At 33.2% G+C, this 14358-nt stretch overlaps 1 long non-coding RNA gene across 1 annotated transcript; it reads right to left on the bottom strand.

Annotated features, from left to right (window-relative positions):
- Window positions 1–320: 320 nt before the first annotated feature.
- On the bottom strand, window positions 321–6122 carry LOC309800427. Its single transcript, XR_014293458.1, has 3 exons — window positions 5906–6122; window positions 4301–4389; window positions 321–744 (listed from the first exon to the last, which is right to left on the bottom strand). It is a non-coding gene; the product is annotated as an uncharacterized lncRNA (long non-coding RNA).
- Between the last annotated feature and the right edge of the window lie 8236 nt (window positions 6123–14358).

Genomic DNA, 14358 nt, shown 5'->3' with positions numbered 1-14358 from the left:
CAAGGTCATATTACGGTCATGTTGAATTTTGATCTTGACAAAGTATTAATCAGTCTTATCAACTAAAGAGAACTGTAAATGACTAAATCCACATGCTTTTCTATCATCCTAGACTTGATGAAAATATTAAATAGCCTCTGGCCCAGGATTGACCTCTACATATAAAACTTCTGTCCACTTTGGTTGAGGAGGAACTATAAATGAGTTTCATTGTTCTACCTACTTTGTTTCCAATAAATAGGTCTCTGGTGCTGATCTATTTTTATAAATTTGTGAATGAATTCAATTAGTAACATTTTTATAATATTAATATTTAATGTCTGATTTCAAGTCGTGGATGAAAAAATGCTAACATCAATGAAAACTACTACTTGCCCAAATAGATTAATAATAGTAAGAACAGTTAAAGTAGATTTTAAATCTACTGTCATGTTTATTTACTTTCCTGAATTGTTCCCACTGTGCCACTTCCTTACTTTCTGAATATGACAGGTTCATGCATGACGTCCTCCTCTAGATGCTGTGCCATTAAGAAATCTCACTGATTATAATAGGTGATCATCTATGATGGATAATAAATATGCTTGTGCATTTTCAATCACAAATCCATGTCTTGCACACTGAAATGATTTTACTTGTTGCTTGATCACGGGGACTTCTTCCTCTGAATAAATAAGACTTGACTTTGCCTCTTTATGCAGTCATCTGCTCACAGTTCTGCCTCTCTCCAGTAGACTGTGTCTCCTTAAAGACAAATGAATATTCATTCATCTTTGATCCCCTTTGCTTAGCATGCATAGTAATTGTTCAACAAATATTTGTTTAATAAGTTAAACACCAATATGCCGTGAAGTAGGAAAATCTGGAGATGTGAGTAGTCAAGATGGGGGGTGTGATTAAAGGACCCCTCTGAATTCTAAGAACAACATACTTAGGAGGGAATGCATGAATAATCAACAGGGCTGACTACTTGACAACTAGTATGTATTCAACTTTCAAATTCTATATTATAAGCATCCCTGAGTGTAAGTTGAAATGGATAGACAGGAATTTTTGTTTTATTTTTTCTAATGAGGAAGCAGTGTAGGTCTCTATTCTCATGGCCTCTGTTGCTTCCTATGAATATTTCTCCAATATCTTGACATAATCATTTTCAGGAAGCCAAGAGAGTCCAAAAGAAAATGACAAACAACAGAAATTGCTTTCATTTTCTAGTGTTTGGAAAAACATAAAAATAGGTTTAAGTTTTTCAAACATACTTAGATTTCATGAGATTTTACTTGGTTTATAATCAATATGATAAGATGCATATATATGTATATAGAATCATCATTCATTTTAAATTGGAAATAATGTGTATCCCCATGGCTGATTTGCAAACTGTCAATAATAAGAACCAAGCTTATGTCCTCCTAAGTCTTTTGTAGCCCCATTTTAACACATTTTCTGAAAGTTATTTCACTTCAACCACTCTAGATACTTTCTAAAAAAACAAGAGATGACTTTTTAAAATTTTCCTTTCAAAATGAAAATATTAAAATATGCTACAAATTGGTGCAATAATGGAAGCTACAACTTACCACGTAAGTTTGTTTGTAATTGAGCAAAATATGTTCCAATAATTTTTGCATTGTATTTGCCTTTCTCTCTGTAATTACTAACCCTTTTTCTTTCACTATGGAATGTGAATTTTGATTTCTCATCTTCAAATTTGCCTTTAAATACATTTCTACCCTTACTTTTCTTCCATCTGGAAGTTAAGTTTTCAAGAGAAAATTTGTTGCCACAAATATTGAATGACTTCATATTAGGAATAATTCTAATGCAACTACTTTGTATTTGGAAATGTGCCACTGTGTTTAGGAAGGCTAAACACATACTTTTGGGTAAGTTCAAAAAAGATTACTCCAATGATTCAACCAAATATATTTCAAGCATATTGATAAGAAATTTCAAACTAATTGTGTGTGATAGCCATCAATTAAAGACGTAAAATGAATGCCTGCTATTTTAAAACATAGTTAAGCCAAGGAAAAGCTGTGCATAACTAGCATGTTCTGTAAAGATAATTGGCTCACTAACTAAATTCTAACAGCCCATTCACATTTCTAGATTTTAATTGAAGAATGGATGGAAATAGTAAGGTGAGCTCATTGCCCAATACACATAAGCATGTGACAATTTTAATTTCTGCAGAGATGCCCATATTGTATGAAATCTTATTAATATTGTGATGGAATACAGTGAATCATGCTGTGAAAGAAGCACATATTTGTTGTACATGTGTTCACACACACACACACAAACACACAGATACACACACATTTCTTTCCTCTCTATTCTCATTTCAGTCCCATTTTTCCTCTTCTTAGATAACTGGTATCATGAATTGAATATAAATACTTTGAATCCATGCTGGAACTTTTTACTATATGCAAATGAATCCATGAAAAACACATGACTGCTTTGAGTTTTAAAAATTTATATACATGTCATCATGCCAAATATGTAATCTTAAAAATCATTTATCATGTATATAATTAATTACTTCGAGTGAAGTATTGCATTGCATCTTAAAATTAGTTTATATATGTCTTTTGTAAGCAGCATAAACTGGAATTTTAAAATTTATTTTTATTGTCTCTGTGATCAAATGTATTGTGATTATTGATCTATTTCTCCTTTATTTTTCCATGTTTTATCCCTCCCGGTACTAACTTCGTTTAAACACATTTTTCATTCTCTTTTTATGGTCTACCTTTTTATGAATCATATATGAAGTCTTCATTTTTAGTGTTTTCTGAAAAATTTGACATATATGTCTAACTTGAAAAAGTCTAAAACTAATTATCTCATCTTCCTCCTAAGCGGTTCATGGACCCCTCAAATTTTAAATCTGATCTCCAGTATTTCAGTATATTATCTAGTGTTTTAGTTTTACTTTGTACACACCCCCATTGGCTATTATTTTTTACACTCAACCGTTATTCAGATTCATTCCAACATTACAAATTTCTTTGCTGGTCACTGTTCAGTGCACCTTCCTACTTCCTTTTATGCTTATTTTCTTTCTTACTGAAGAACATTCTTTGTACAATGGTCTCCAATCTTGCCTAAAACACATGAGAATTATGTGAGAACTTTTTAAAGCTCCCATTATTGAAACACTGCCTAGATCACTTTGGTTAAAAAAAAAAAATCTCCAAGTATTGGCTTCAGGCATCAGAATATTTTTTAATGCCTTCAGACAATTCCAATAGCTGCTGCTACTGCTTTAGTCATTTTGTTGTTGTTGTTGTTACAGTTTGTGGGTGGTAATTCCTCTTTGTCTATGAATGAAAATTTCTTTACTTGTTCTTGAGTAGTTTTTTTAAAATGAAGTGTAGAATTTTAATTTGGACAGCTATATGTGCTCAGTACTTTGAAGATATTATTCTATTGTTTTCCAGCATCTACCTGTTTTCTGATAAGACAACAGATATTTAAAGCCAGCCCTCAAAAACAAGGCTGATTATTTCCAGGGCCCCCTTGAATTTCTTGGTTTCAACTCCTCCTCACTATTCTAATGTTGAATTTGTTTTTTCTCCTTAAATCCTGAGACTGGGGATCCCCCCATTTTTTATAAGCTTGTTCATTTTCTTTTTATGTGTTGCTACATGTAAAAGCAACATATAAAAGAAAACACAAGTATAACAAACTGTGTGTTCAGGTTGGAAGAAAGGATTCTCAATATCAGTTCAGCCTATCCTATTGACTGAAAGCATTTACCTTGTTTCTTTTACAACTAACTTGAATATTATGGGTCTTACATCTAATATACAGTACTCTTCACCCTTCTTGGAACGTCTATGCTCAATAAGGACATTAGTTGATTTGTCACTAATATTGCTTTCCCTACATGTGAGTGCATTCAGAGTTCTATCCTGTCCCATATACATAGCATAATCTTATATTTTGTATCTAACTGGCATCAGTTTTCCTTTTTTTTTTCGATTTACTTTTAAGGTTTACTTTTAGCAAGACTGTACTGAAACACTCTTACACCTTAATAGATCTAATTGTCTGGACTTAAAATAATAGATTTCTCTATCACAGGGGCATTTGTCTGTACAGATACTGATTTCTGTTCTCTGCACATGTTTTCATGTTATATGCCCAGTGTAATATGAAGCGAGTTAATTTATTCTGTTGCATATAGTAAAGAATCCAGCAGAATAATGTTATTTAGGGATTTTTTTCCATTATTTCTATGAATAACAACAACATCAACAATAATAGTAATAGAAAAGATAATTTCTACCTATAGCAAGTCTCAGTTTTTTCTTAAATGCAGTAGAAGGCCCTTCACACTCTATTTGTCAGCTTGGCTTCAGGTTTTCCTATTGTTGGCTAGAAGACAGACAAAGGGGATTATGGACAGAACTGAGCCTGGTTTCTGCTAATCTCCAACTTGAATTCTTTCAAGGGTTGCAAAATATGATTCAAGTATTTCACAGGCCTTTATAACCTTTGTCATCTGTCTGGTATATGTGCCATCACGGGTGGATTTGGAACTGACATTTTATATCTCTGATCTCAACTGTATAAATATTTGTTTAGACTGACTATCAACATAGAACACAGACATTCTCTTCTGATGTATGGATGATAGAATAGTCCTTAACTGGGCCCCTAAGGATGGGGCAGGCACAAACTAACAGAGGGCAATGAGGCAAATTTTCAATGAACTCAGATTTTATATTTTCCTTTAGGTAAAAGAGTGGTTGCTTCTATACCAAAAAACTATTTCTTATAATTTGGGTTACATTAAAAATATCTCATATATACAACCATTTATCGGAACCTATAATAGTGATTTGGTTTTCTCAAATACATTATATATGGAGTCCTTTAGACTGGAATTAAATTAATCATGGTTGTATTTTTTTTTTCTATAGACTTCCCAGCTATTATCCCCTAGGAAAACTCTCTTAAATAATCAAGAGAAATATTTTAGGCAACATTATGTAAATCATCACCCTTATTACATGAATTAATATTCTTGAAGTTATAGCTCATTTCATGGAAATCAGATTAACCTGATGTTATGGGCATTGTCATTTATCAGTAAGTTATTTGTTAATATGCTCAGTATGTGACATAAAATATGTAACTTTAATAAGAGAATGGATCACCTCAAATAATTTAGCAAATCTTGAAAATGATAAGGATTAAAATTGTGGATGTATAAAGGACACAGAAGCTTGGAGAACTTTAAAACCATCTATTTCTCTCCTGTTTCCCTTACACAAGGAAATGAAGGCTGACACTTTAGCATGGTTGGGAAATCCTTCTAAAAAGTATCTGACTTTCTCTTAGAATTAACAAGTAATTTAAAGTTTTAAGAACTGCAGAACTGATCACATGAATTACCGTAATTTAGTCAAGAATTTTTTTGAATATCCACTTTTGACAAACATTGTACATATATATACCAGGTTGTAGAGATGAATAAAATCATCCTTAGTCTCAAATAACTGAAAGAAAAATCCCCCAATATTAGTGAATACTGAGGAATTAAGGATGATGCTATGAGAAAATTTTTATAATGTGAAATTTATTAAGTTAAATAAAATATTGTGCTTTTGAGATTAGAATGACTTGGTTTTGTTCTAATGATACTGATGATAGACAGTGGTTGTATTTTGCCGAAGTTTTATGGGAGCAAAATAAAAACTTGATAATGTGATATAAATTTGGTTCCCCAAGGCGATTTTCATTGTTATTTCTATTGGTGTTGTTAATGAGAGAAATTTCTGTGAGCTATTAGAAAAAAAATGTGGATATCAATATCTAATCAAAAAGAAGGACAAAATAATGGATAATTAGAGAATATATATAACCAGTAAATTAAAAATATACTCACATGCTAAGGAAGCACAGTGGTGGAAGTTTTGCTCATCATAAAGTTTTAACAGTGAGTAGAAGGTATCTTGGTGTCTTGGGTGTGGGAAGATATGCTAACAACCAGTGATAGATCCGTTGTAAAATTTGGAACTGTTTCTTTGGTATTAAATTTCACTTAAGACCTGTGCTTCTGGACAGGATGGAGTAATAGGAACTGGATTTACTCTCCTGGCTTAAACTGCTAAAAGTAAAAAATATATATACATATATTAAACAATACTTTTAGACATTGAACAACAAACAGCACAAGACAACGGTTGTATAAAGCTTTAATTATAATGATAACCCATAAAAACCAGTGGCATAATGTTTTGTGTAATACAGTTAAATGTTGGTGTTTGAACAAGTCCCTGGTCACCTGTGAAAAATAAAGGTGGATTCTCTTTTCATATTTAATAACAAAATGAATTTCATAGGGATGCAGTATTTAAATATGTTAAAATACTACAATTACTAGAAGAAAACATTTTTGTTTTATTTAATAAAAGTTAATTTTTAAAATTTTTTATATTTTTATGTGTTGCATTTATTGCTTTAAGATTATACAAATATGTTTTGATATAATTTAAGACATGCAGCATCAACTAGAGTATTCAATACACAGAGTATTCAATGGGTATAGGCTTAGTAGTGGGACCAAATTAGCCCTAGACTAAATTGTTTCACTTGCAGCCTAATAAGGCTTACAAGGAAGCCTCAAAATGATCAAACTATTTCTTAACTACCTCTTTGAGCAAAGTTACAAATATTTTAAAAAAATACAAATACGCTCTGCAACCAGTAAAGTAAAATTCACAATATCTGACATGCAATCTAGAATTACTAGGGATGCAAAGACGAAGGAAAATATAACCCATAACAAGGAGAAAAATTAATTAATGAAAACAGACTGAAAAATGGTACAATCAGTAAACAAAGACATTCAAACAGTTATTATAACTAATTTTCATAGGTTCAAAAGTTTAAAGGAAAGCATCAACATCTTAAATAGACATATAGAGGATATAAAAATAACCCAAATTGAGTTCCTAGAGATGAAAAATATAGTTTCTGAGATGAAAAATAAACTGGATGGGATTAAAAGAGATGAGGCAATGCAGAAGCAAAGATTGACCTCCCTGCAAAAGCAAAATTTTGTTATTATAATCTGTCCCACTGAGTAGTCCAAATATAAAGTCTGAAATGCAAAATGCCAGCTTGGTCATCTTTTTCCATTTCAAGTTTGCTTTACCCTTTCTGGTTTGTGCTTCCAAAAATAATTAAAGTATAAAATTATGAAAATTGTATTCAATGGTATTAAAATGAAGCATCTATCCATTTTATGGATTGCCCTGCATAATGCAAATATCTAAAATCTAAATATTATGTGTATATATACATATATGTATACATACATATATGTATATATATCTCACCAGCAGAATGAAAAGAAAATATGAAAGTACAACACAAGTTGTGGAGGAATAGAGTAAAGGAAAGTAAAATGATAGTATTTTTGTTTTTAGATATAGTTGCCCTACGCAGTGGAAAAATGATATACGGATTAGCATATTTTATTTTCTGAGAAGCATGAATCAATTTAAAAGATGAAAGGGCAGATGAATTTAAAGAATCATTAATTTAAATACATAATCAGTCTTCAATTTTTTTGTTACTGACAACATCCCCTTTAAGATTTTCAAAATGCTGAAAGGTGGGATTCCAAGATTTTTAGTTGCTATAGAAGCAATTATTAGCAAATCCTTTCTTCTAGTCTCATTACAGAAAATAGTGCCCTTTGTGCCCAGAGAACTCCCATTAGAACAGATAGCTAGTGGGAAGCAGCCACATAGCACAGGGAGATCAGCTGGGTGCTTTGTGACCACCTAGAGGGGTGGGATAGGGAGGGTGGGAGGGAGGGAGACGCAAGAGGGAAGTGATATGGGAACATATGTATATGTATAACTGATTCACTTTGTTATAAAGCAGAAACTAACACACCATTGTAAAGCAAGTATACTCCAATAAAGATGTTAAAAAAAAAAAAAAAGGAACTGCATTTCGGAGCAGCTCAGAACATAGGGTGTACCACTCTGGAGCTATCCTACATTTCCTGTGTCTGATTAAATATTGTGTATATATGCTATGTATTTATATCTCCATCTAAATATACATCTATATCTCCTAAAATGCTCTCTCACATATAATGAAGTCACAGTTTCCAGATAGTTGTTCTGGTAGTCATTAGACAAAATATAGTCTCATTTATTTAAAAAATGTGAAATGAGAGAAATGTATGAAAAACTTGATCCATCTTCTGACTGAATTTGTGGTATCGGTACCTTCAGAAGAGGAAATAATTAATTTATTGTAAATTATTTTATTCCTCATTTATTAGAGAGGAAATTTATAAACTGAAACTGTTAGGGCTTAAAGGGTTTTTTTTTCCAGAAGATAATATCTGAGGTTCTCACCTTACACTGAGCAGTATATCACTAGTAAACAATCAGACAAATATGTACATTATTAAGTTATTTTCTTTTCACCTGGCTTTTTAATACTATCATCTGATATACATCATATTAATTGACACTGCAATTTCTTCCTTGATTTGTATATTTTTTTCTACAAACACTTTGCATTCCAACTTCCACGTATCTGATTTACTCATCCCTGTGATGGTCTTCATCTTCAGACATCTTGCTGTCTGGGCTGTTCAACCCTGTGACAGTAAAAGCACACTCACTAGGGACTAGGAGTTTGAGAAGGACTTAGAAAATTGTTTGGAACCTGAAAAAAATGGCTCTAGAATATGAAAACAAATCTGCAAAATTGAGATCAAAACCTGTGTAATTAATATTTTCAACTAATATTACTACAACAGCAACGTTACTCAGCTTTCATATAGTTATCTATAAATTATACTGGATATGTGACTTGGGCACATTTTAATGCATTTGATAACATTTAGGGTAAAGCTTCTAAAAGGGCAATTGCCTAGGACTGAGGAAGGTTTAAAAATGGCCCTGCACAGAATGAACTAGAAGTGACTTCAATGGGAGGCTGAGGCAGAGATGCTGGACCCGGAGAGTGACAGAGCAGGCGTACATTGGAGAGAGCTTTCCTATATAGGAGAGCCAAGAATTTGTTACTTATTGAGGGGGGAGCATGAAGGTAGTGGACCCTATAATGAGAATCCTAGGATTGCTCCTAGATTTCTAACTTGGATAAATGACAGGACGGTACTCTTTGGTGAATACTAAAGGAACAGCAACAGCAGCAAAAGTCTAAGAATGGAACTTTAACATATCACAATGCCACCTTTAAAGTAAATTTGGTATTCTTCTCCTTTTTGAATGAATGAAAATACATTAATTAAAGACACACACGGGCTCCCCTGGTGGCACAGTGGTTGAGAGTCCGCCTGCCGATGCAGGGGACACGGGTTCGTGCCCCGGTTTGGGAAGACCCCACATGCCGCGGAGCGGCTGGGTCCGTGCGCCATGGCCGCTGAGCCTGCGCATCCGGAGCCTGTGCTCCGCAACGGGAGAGGCCACAGCAGTGAGAAGCCCGCGTACCACAAAAAAAAAAAAAAAAAAAAAGAAGACACACACATTCACACACCTGCTAATATCTGCTCTTCTGCAATCATGTTTTTCTGTATAGTGTCTAAATATCTATTCCAGTTGAAGTAGTGCTTAAACACTTCAATATGCCTCTTTTCAGCCAAAAAGAAAAACTGTCTATGACTGTTTCAACATATTTTAAATATATGTATAATCATTGCCAACTTGTCTGCTTTGCAGATTCTAGTTTCCTGTACAATATTTAATATCTCCCTTTATTGAAAATGTCAGTGCTCAGTATTATGATTGTTTTTCATTTTTATTATATGTCTGAATATTAGAATTATTGATTAATCTCTTTATTAATGGAATAATCTCAGCACAATGTTAAATACACTTCTTCTCTACCATTATTATACGTTATTTTAAAGATTTTCCATACAGTTACTTTAAATGGGATTTTCAGATTTTTCAGGCCTTTTGAAGTCAGTAGGATAGGCTCCAGTGAGTAAAAGAAATGCTGAAGAACAACAATATGAATTAAACAAATTTAAGTAGTTAAGAAAGCACTAATCTAGTCACTGAGAAATGTATACTAATATTTACATAGTATGTATATATAAATCAATAGTTTCTAAATGAGATAATCTACTGAACAAAATATCTTAAAATATGAATGAAAAGATGTTGTAAAATCTCTATATGATTAAAGTACAAACATTTTTATAAGCTTGGAATATAAATAATAAGCGCATTTTTGCCTGGGAGACAAGTTGTTATCTGGGAAACCTCAAGACATTTTGTAGATTATCGAAATCACTTTACTATCAATCTTGAGCATTTCTCCTATCAACTCTATAATTAGTATTGGAAATTACCATGATGACTCTATTTCACTATCAGGAACATTGAAGAAACTATTTAAAGTGCTAAACATTGGTTTTAACAAATAAAAAACAATTCATCTGAAGAAGATGTTACAATGAGCTGAGGAATTAAAAGATCTCAAAGTAGAGAAATTTCACTGACTGCAGTATAAACAACTTGAGGGTAGAGAGTGTCTGTTTTTCCTGTTTGCCCTCCAAATTTGGGAACAGTTTTATATGCACGGTGCAGGGTAATAAGCAAATGTTTAACAAATGAAAAGTACTGAATTCATTACCTTGTGGTACAAATGAGGATTTCTTTTGTACTGTAACTAGAAGATTTTAACTTCAGCATTATGAATTATTAATGTCTTTATCTGATTCCCAGTTCTGTGTCAACCAAACTTATTTGAGTGATAATTAGAGGACTTCATGTTTATCCTATCTTCTAGGATTTCACTTTTGCATATCTGTTAATTCATAATTTTGACATTTTTATAGCACAACCAAAGACTATAAAAACACATAGAGCAAGCACTTGCCAAAGAACTCTAAATAAAACACATCTCAGATATGAAATTAGATCCATGCTTGGTTATACTTCTAAGTGCTTCATCTAAAGAGAGACGTGCAACACTGCTGCATGAATTCATCACCTAGGGTGACTTTTAAACCTACCAACAGCTGGCCCCCCTATCATATCTGATTTTATTCAATAGTCTAAGTGATAATAATTTTTGGATCAAGAACTTTATTTTACTGGTTGTAAAGGTGGGCACATGCACACGCACACAATCCCCAGTGCTTTTCAAAATTGTGGGACAGAATTAATCATAACTATTGCGTTTAAATGCCATTTATCAACTTATTAAAGTGCAAGCATGCAGGGGAAGTAAGCTAAAGACAAGACTTTCGTTTTTCAATTTATTTTTTAAAAGTCTTGTAGAAATCTTTATGAAATTAACACAAAATGGTGGTACCAAAGATCTTTTTGCTTTGTTTATTCCCTAGTCTGTGGCAATGTAAAGAGTGGAAGTTAAGCCGGAATTTAAGTTAAGGAAAGCTATATTGTATAAAGTTTAGCCAAAATTCTCTAACTTGCCATATTTTTTCAAATAAATAAACTTTCTATTCTCTTCCCTCTCTCCTCATCTCCCTTAAGGTATGTCAACTCTAACCCCGCCCCCCATACACACACCTTGTTGCCTCTGATATTATCTCCTCTACTAGAGGCGCTTTTGTACTTATTGCTACACAATAGTTCAACAATAAAATGTGATAAATGCAGGCAAAGGTGTTTCAAGAAAGAAGGTAAATGTCCTTACACATTTTCAACATAGAAACAAAAAGTTTACAAAACAGCAAAATTAAAAAAAATAGTTATAGATAAAGTTTGCAGATAATGTCATCCCTTAAAGAAGAGGGATAAGGCACAGAAGAAATGTAGTGTTGGGGACAATGAAAATCAGCCGTTATTGCAATCTATTTATGCTGCATTCAATGGATTTAGAAGACAGAGGCTTGAGTGCTGTCGTTATTACTTGTTTGCCATTTGATGGTGGGCAAAATATTTAATTTCATTGGGTTTCTCTTTCTATGCCTCTAAACTGTGATTCCCAGGCTAAGAAAATATTTCAAATCTTTTCTAGGTCTAAAAGTCACAGACCTTAGTGTACCCTTTATAAAGGCCACATTTTCACAAAAGATAGCATTCTTGTAAAACACCTTTATAGAAAGAAAAAGCTATATTTAGAAAGCCCACTCAGTGTCCAGGGTTTTCTGAAGTCGTACTGCTGTTTGTAACCAGGTGTAGGCCAGTAGGACAACACATTTGCTTTAATAACTGTCCAGATTTCTTGGAGTTAAAGATAAGTTTTTCATTATTCTAAGTGTTGACCTAAGAAATTATTGAAAATAAGAATTGTTCTAATTTACTTCTTGAATTGCCCAGTTCTTACATGGTCTGACATGAAAGGCGATTTAAAAGATTGCATTTAAGTTTGGACATATAGCCTTCATCCTGCTGTTTCATCACAGACCTCTTACAAGATAAACACGTGCAACCATTTTGAGTTTCTGAATGGGAGTGCTCCTTAGAGTATTTTCCCCTTATAAATTCCTTGCCAACTTACTCCAATTTGAATGCAGGTAGAAATTTATAAATTCCTCCAAGAACTTATTTTTATTTTTATGAATCTTACAGATTTTGTTTTAATACCGAGGACTTTGTCAAATTCATAGACATTTGATAGAATAAAAAGAAAAAGCATAATTCAGAAAAATCCAAAAACCTCAAATAGAAAATAAGATGCTATGTTGTTAGTAACAGAAATTAGCACAAATAGACTGAAAAACTGACCACCATTGTAAACTGAGCTTTTAACTATGGCAGTCGCCAGGAAAAGGAGGGTTACTCCTCTTTTTTTGCCTTCTTTTAACAATCTCGAAAATTAAAGAAAGATCGAAATGACAATAAAAATAATTTATTTCCCAAACCATTTGAGAGTAGTTGCTAACACAATGCAATGTCTCCCCCAAATCCTCTAGTATTTCCTACAAACATATATCCAAATATAATCATGAAAATAATGAAATTAACACTGACACATGACCACAGAGCTACTAATCCTCAGACCCCTTTCAAGTTTTGTCAATTATCCCCATCATGTCCTTCATAATAAAAGGATCAGCCCAGTGTCACATGTTGCATCTAGCTGTCCTGTCTCTTTAGTTTTTTAATCTGGAAAATTTTCTCAGGCCTCCCTTGAATCTCATGAACTAGAAAGTTTTAAAGAATATGGATCAGTTATTTTGTAGGATTTAGCTGTTTGTATTTGTCTCATGATTATTCAGGATATGTGTAGTTGGCAGGAATAACACAGTGGTGAAGCTCTGTTCTTCTCACTGCTTCCTATCAAACAATTTTGGCAAACTTTTAACTTGTAACCTTACTGGAATATCATGTTACTCATTTGATTAAGGTGTATCACCCAGTCTTCTCCATTGTAAAGTTATTTTTTTCTCCTTCATTATTAATAAATTTCGTGGTAAGGCACTTTGTAATTATGTAAATATCCTGTTCCTCATCAAACATAATTTACTCAGTTTAATTATTTAAATCAGTATGAACCCATAGACTCCTATTTTATTCAATTGACTATAATACATTTCTGCCATTATTTATTTTGAGGCTGAGATTGTTCAAGATTTGTCCAGTGGAAACCCCTTCAGTTTGGCTTCTATATCCTTTGATGTTTCCCATTTATTGTGTGATATCTCCCTTCTTTTTTTTTAACATCTTTATTGGAGTATACTTGTTTTACAATGGTGTGTTAGTTTCTGCTTTATAACAAAGTGAATCAGTTATACACGTATCCTCATATCTCTTCCCTCTTGCATCGCTCTCCTTCCCACCCTGCCAATCCCACCCCTCTAGGTCACAAAGCACCGAACTGATCTCCCTGTGCTATGCGGCTGCTTCCCACTAGCTATTTATTTTACGTTTGCTAGTGTATATATGTCCATGCCACTCTCTCACTTTGTCACAGCTTATCCTTCCCCCTCCCCATATCCTTAAGTCCATTCTCTAGTAGGTCTGTGTCTTTATTCCCATCTTACCCCTAGGTTCTTCATGACATTTTTTTTTTTTTTTAGATTCCATATATATGTGTTAGCATACGGTATTTGTCTTTCTCTTTCTGACTTACTTCACTCTGTATGACAGACTCTAGGTCCAGCCACCTCACTACAAATAACTCAATTTCGCTTCTTTTTATGGCTGATCCCTTACTTCTTGAAACAATAATATGTTCTAGGGTCATCTTATATTTTCCCTGTAGTGGTTCTAGAATCAGCCATTTCTCCAAAGAGCTTTAGTTCCTTCAGTTGGAGAGCTGTATTTAGAAACCAAGATCTGGACACTAGGTGTATTCATTGCGCTTGGGAAGCAGTGGTCCCAGGTACTCTCAATAGGCAGAGCTAGGGGATTTATGTACATATAT

Source organism: Mesoplodon mirus (genome assembly GCF_964341445.2).
Source record: "Mesoplodon mirus genome assembly, chromosome: 1".
Taxonomy (NCBI): domain Eukaryota; kingdom Metazoa; phylum Chordata; class Mammalia; order Artiodactyla; family Ziphiidae; genus Mesoplodon; species Mesoplodon mirus.
The sequence above is the reverse complement of the archived record's forward strand: the minus strand, read 5'-3'. Positions and strand labels throughout refer to the sequence as shown.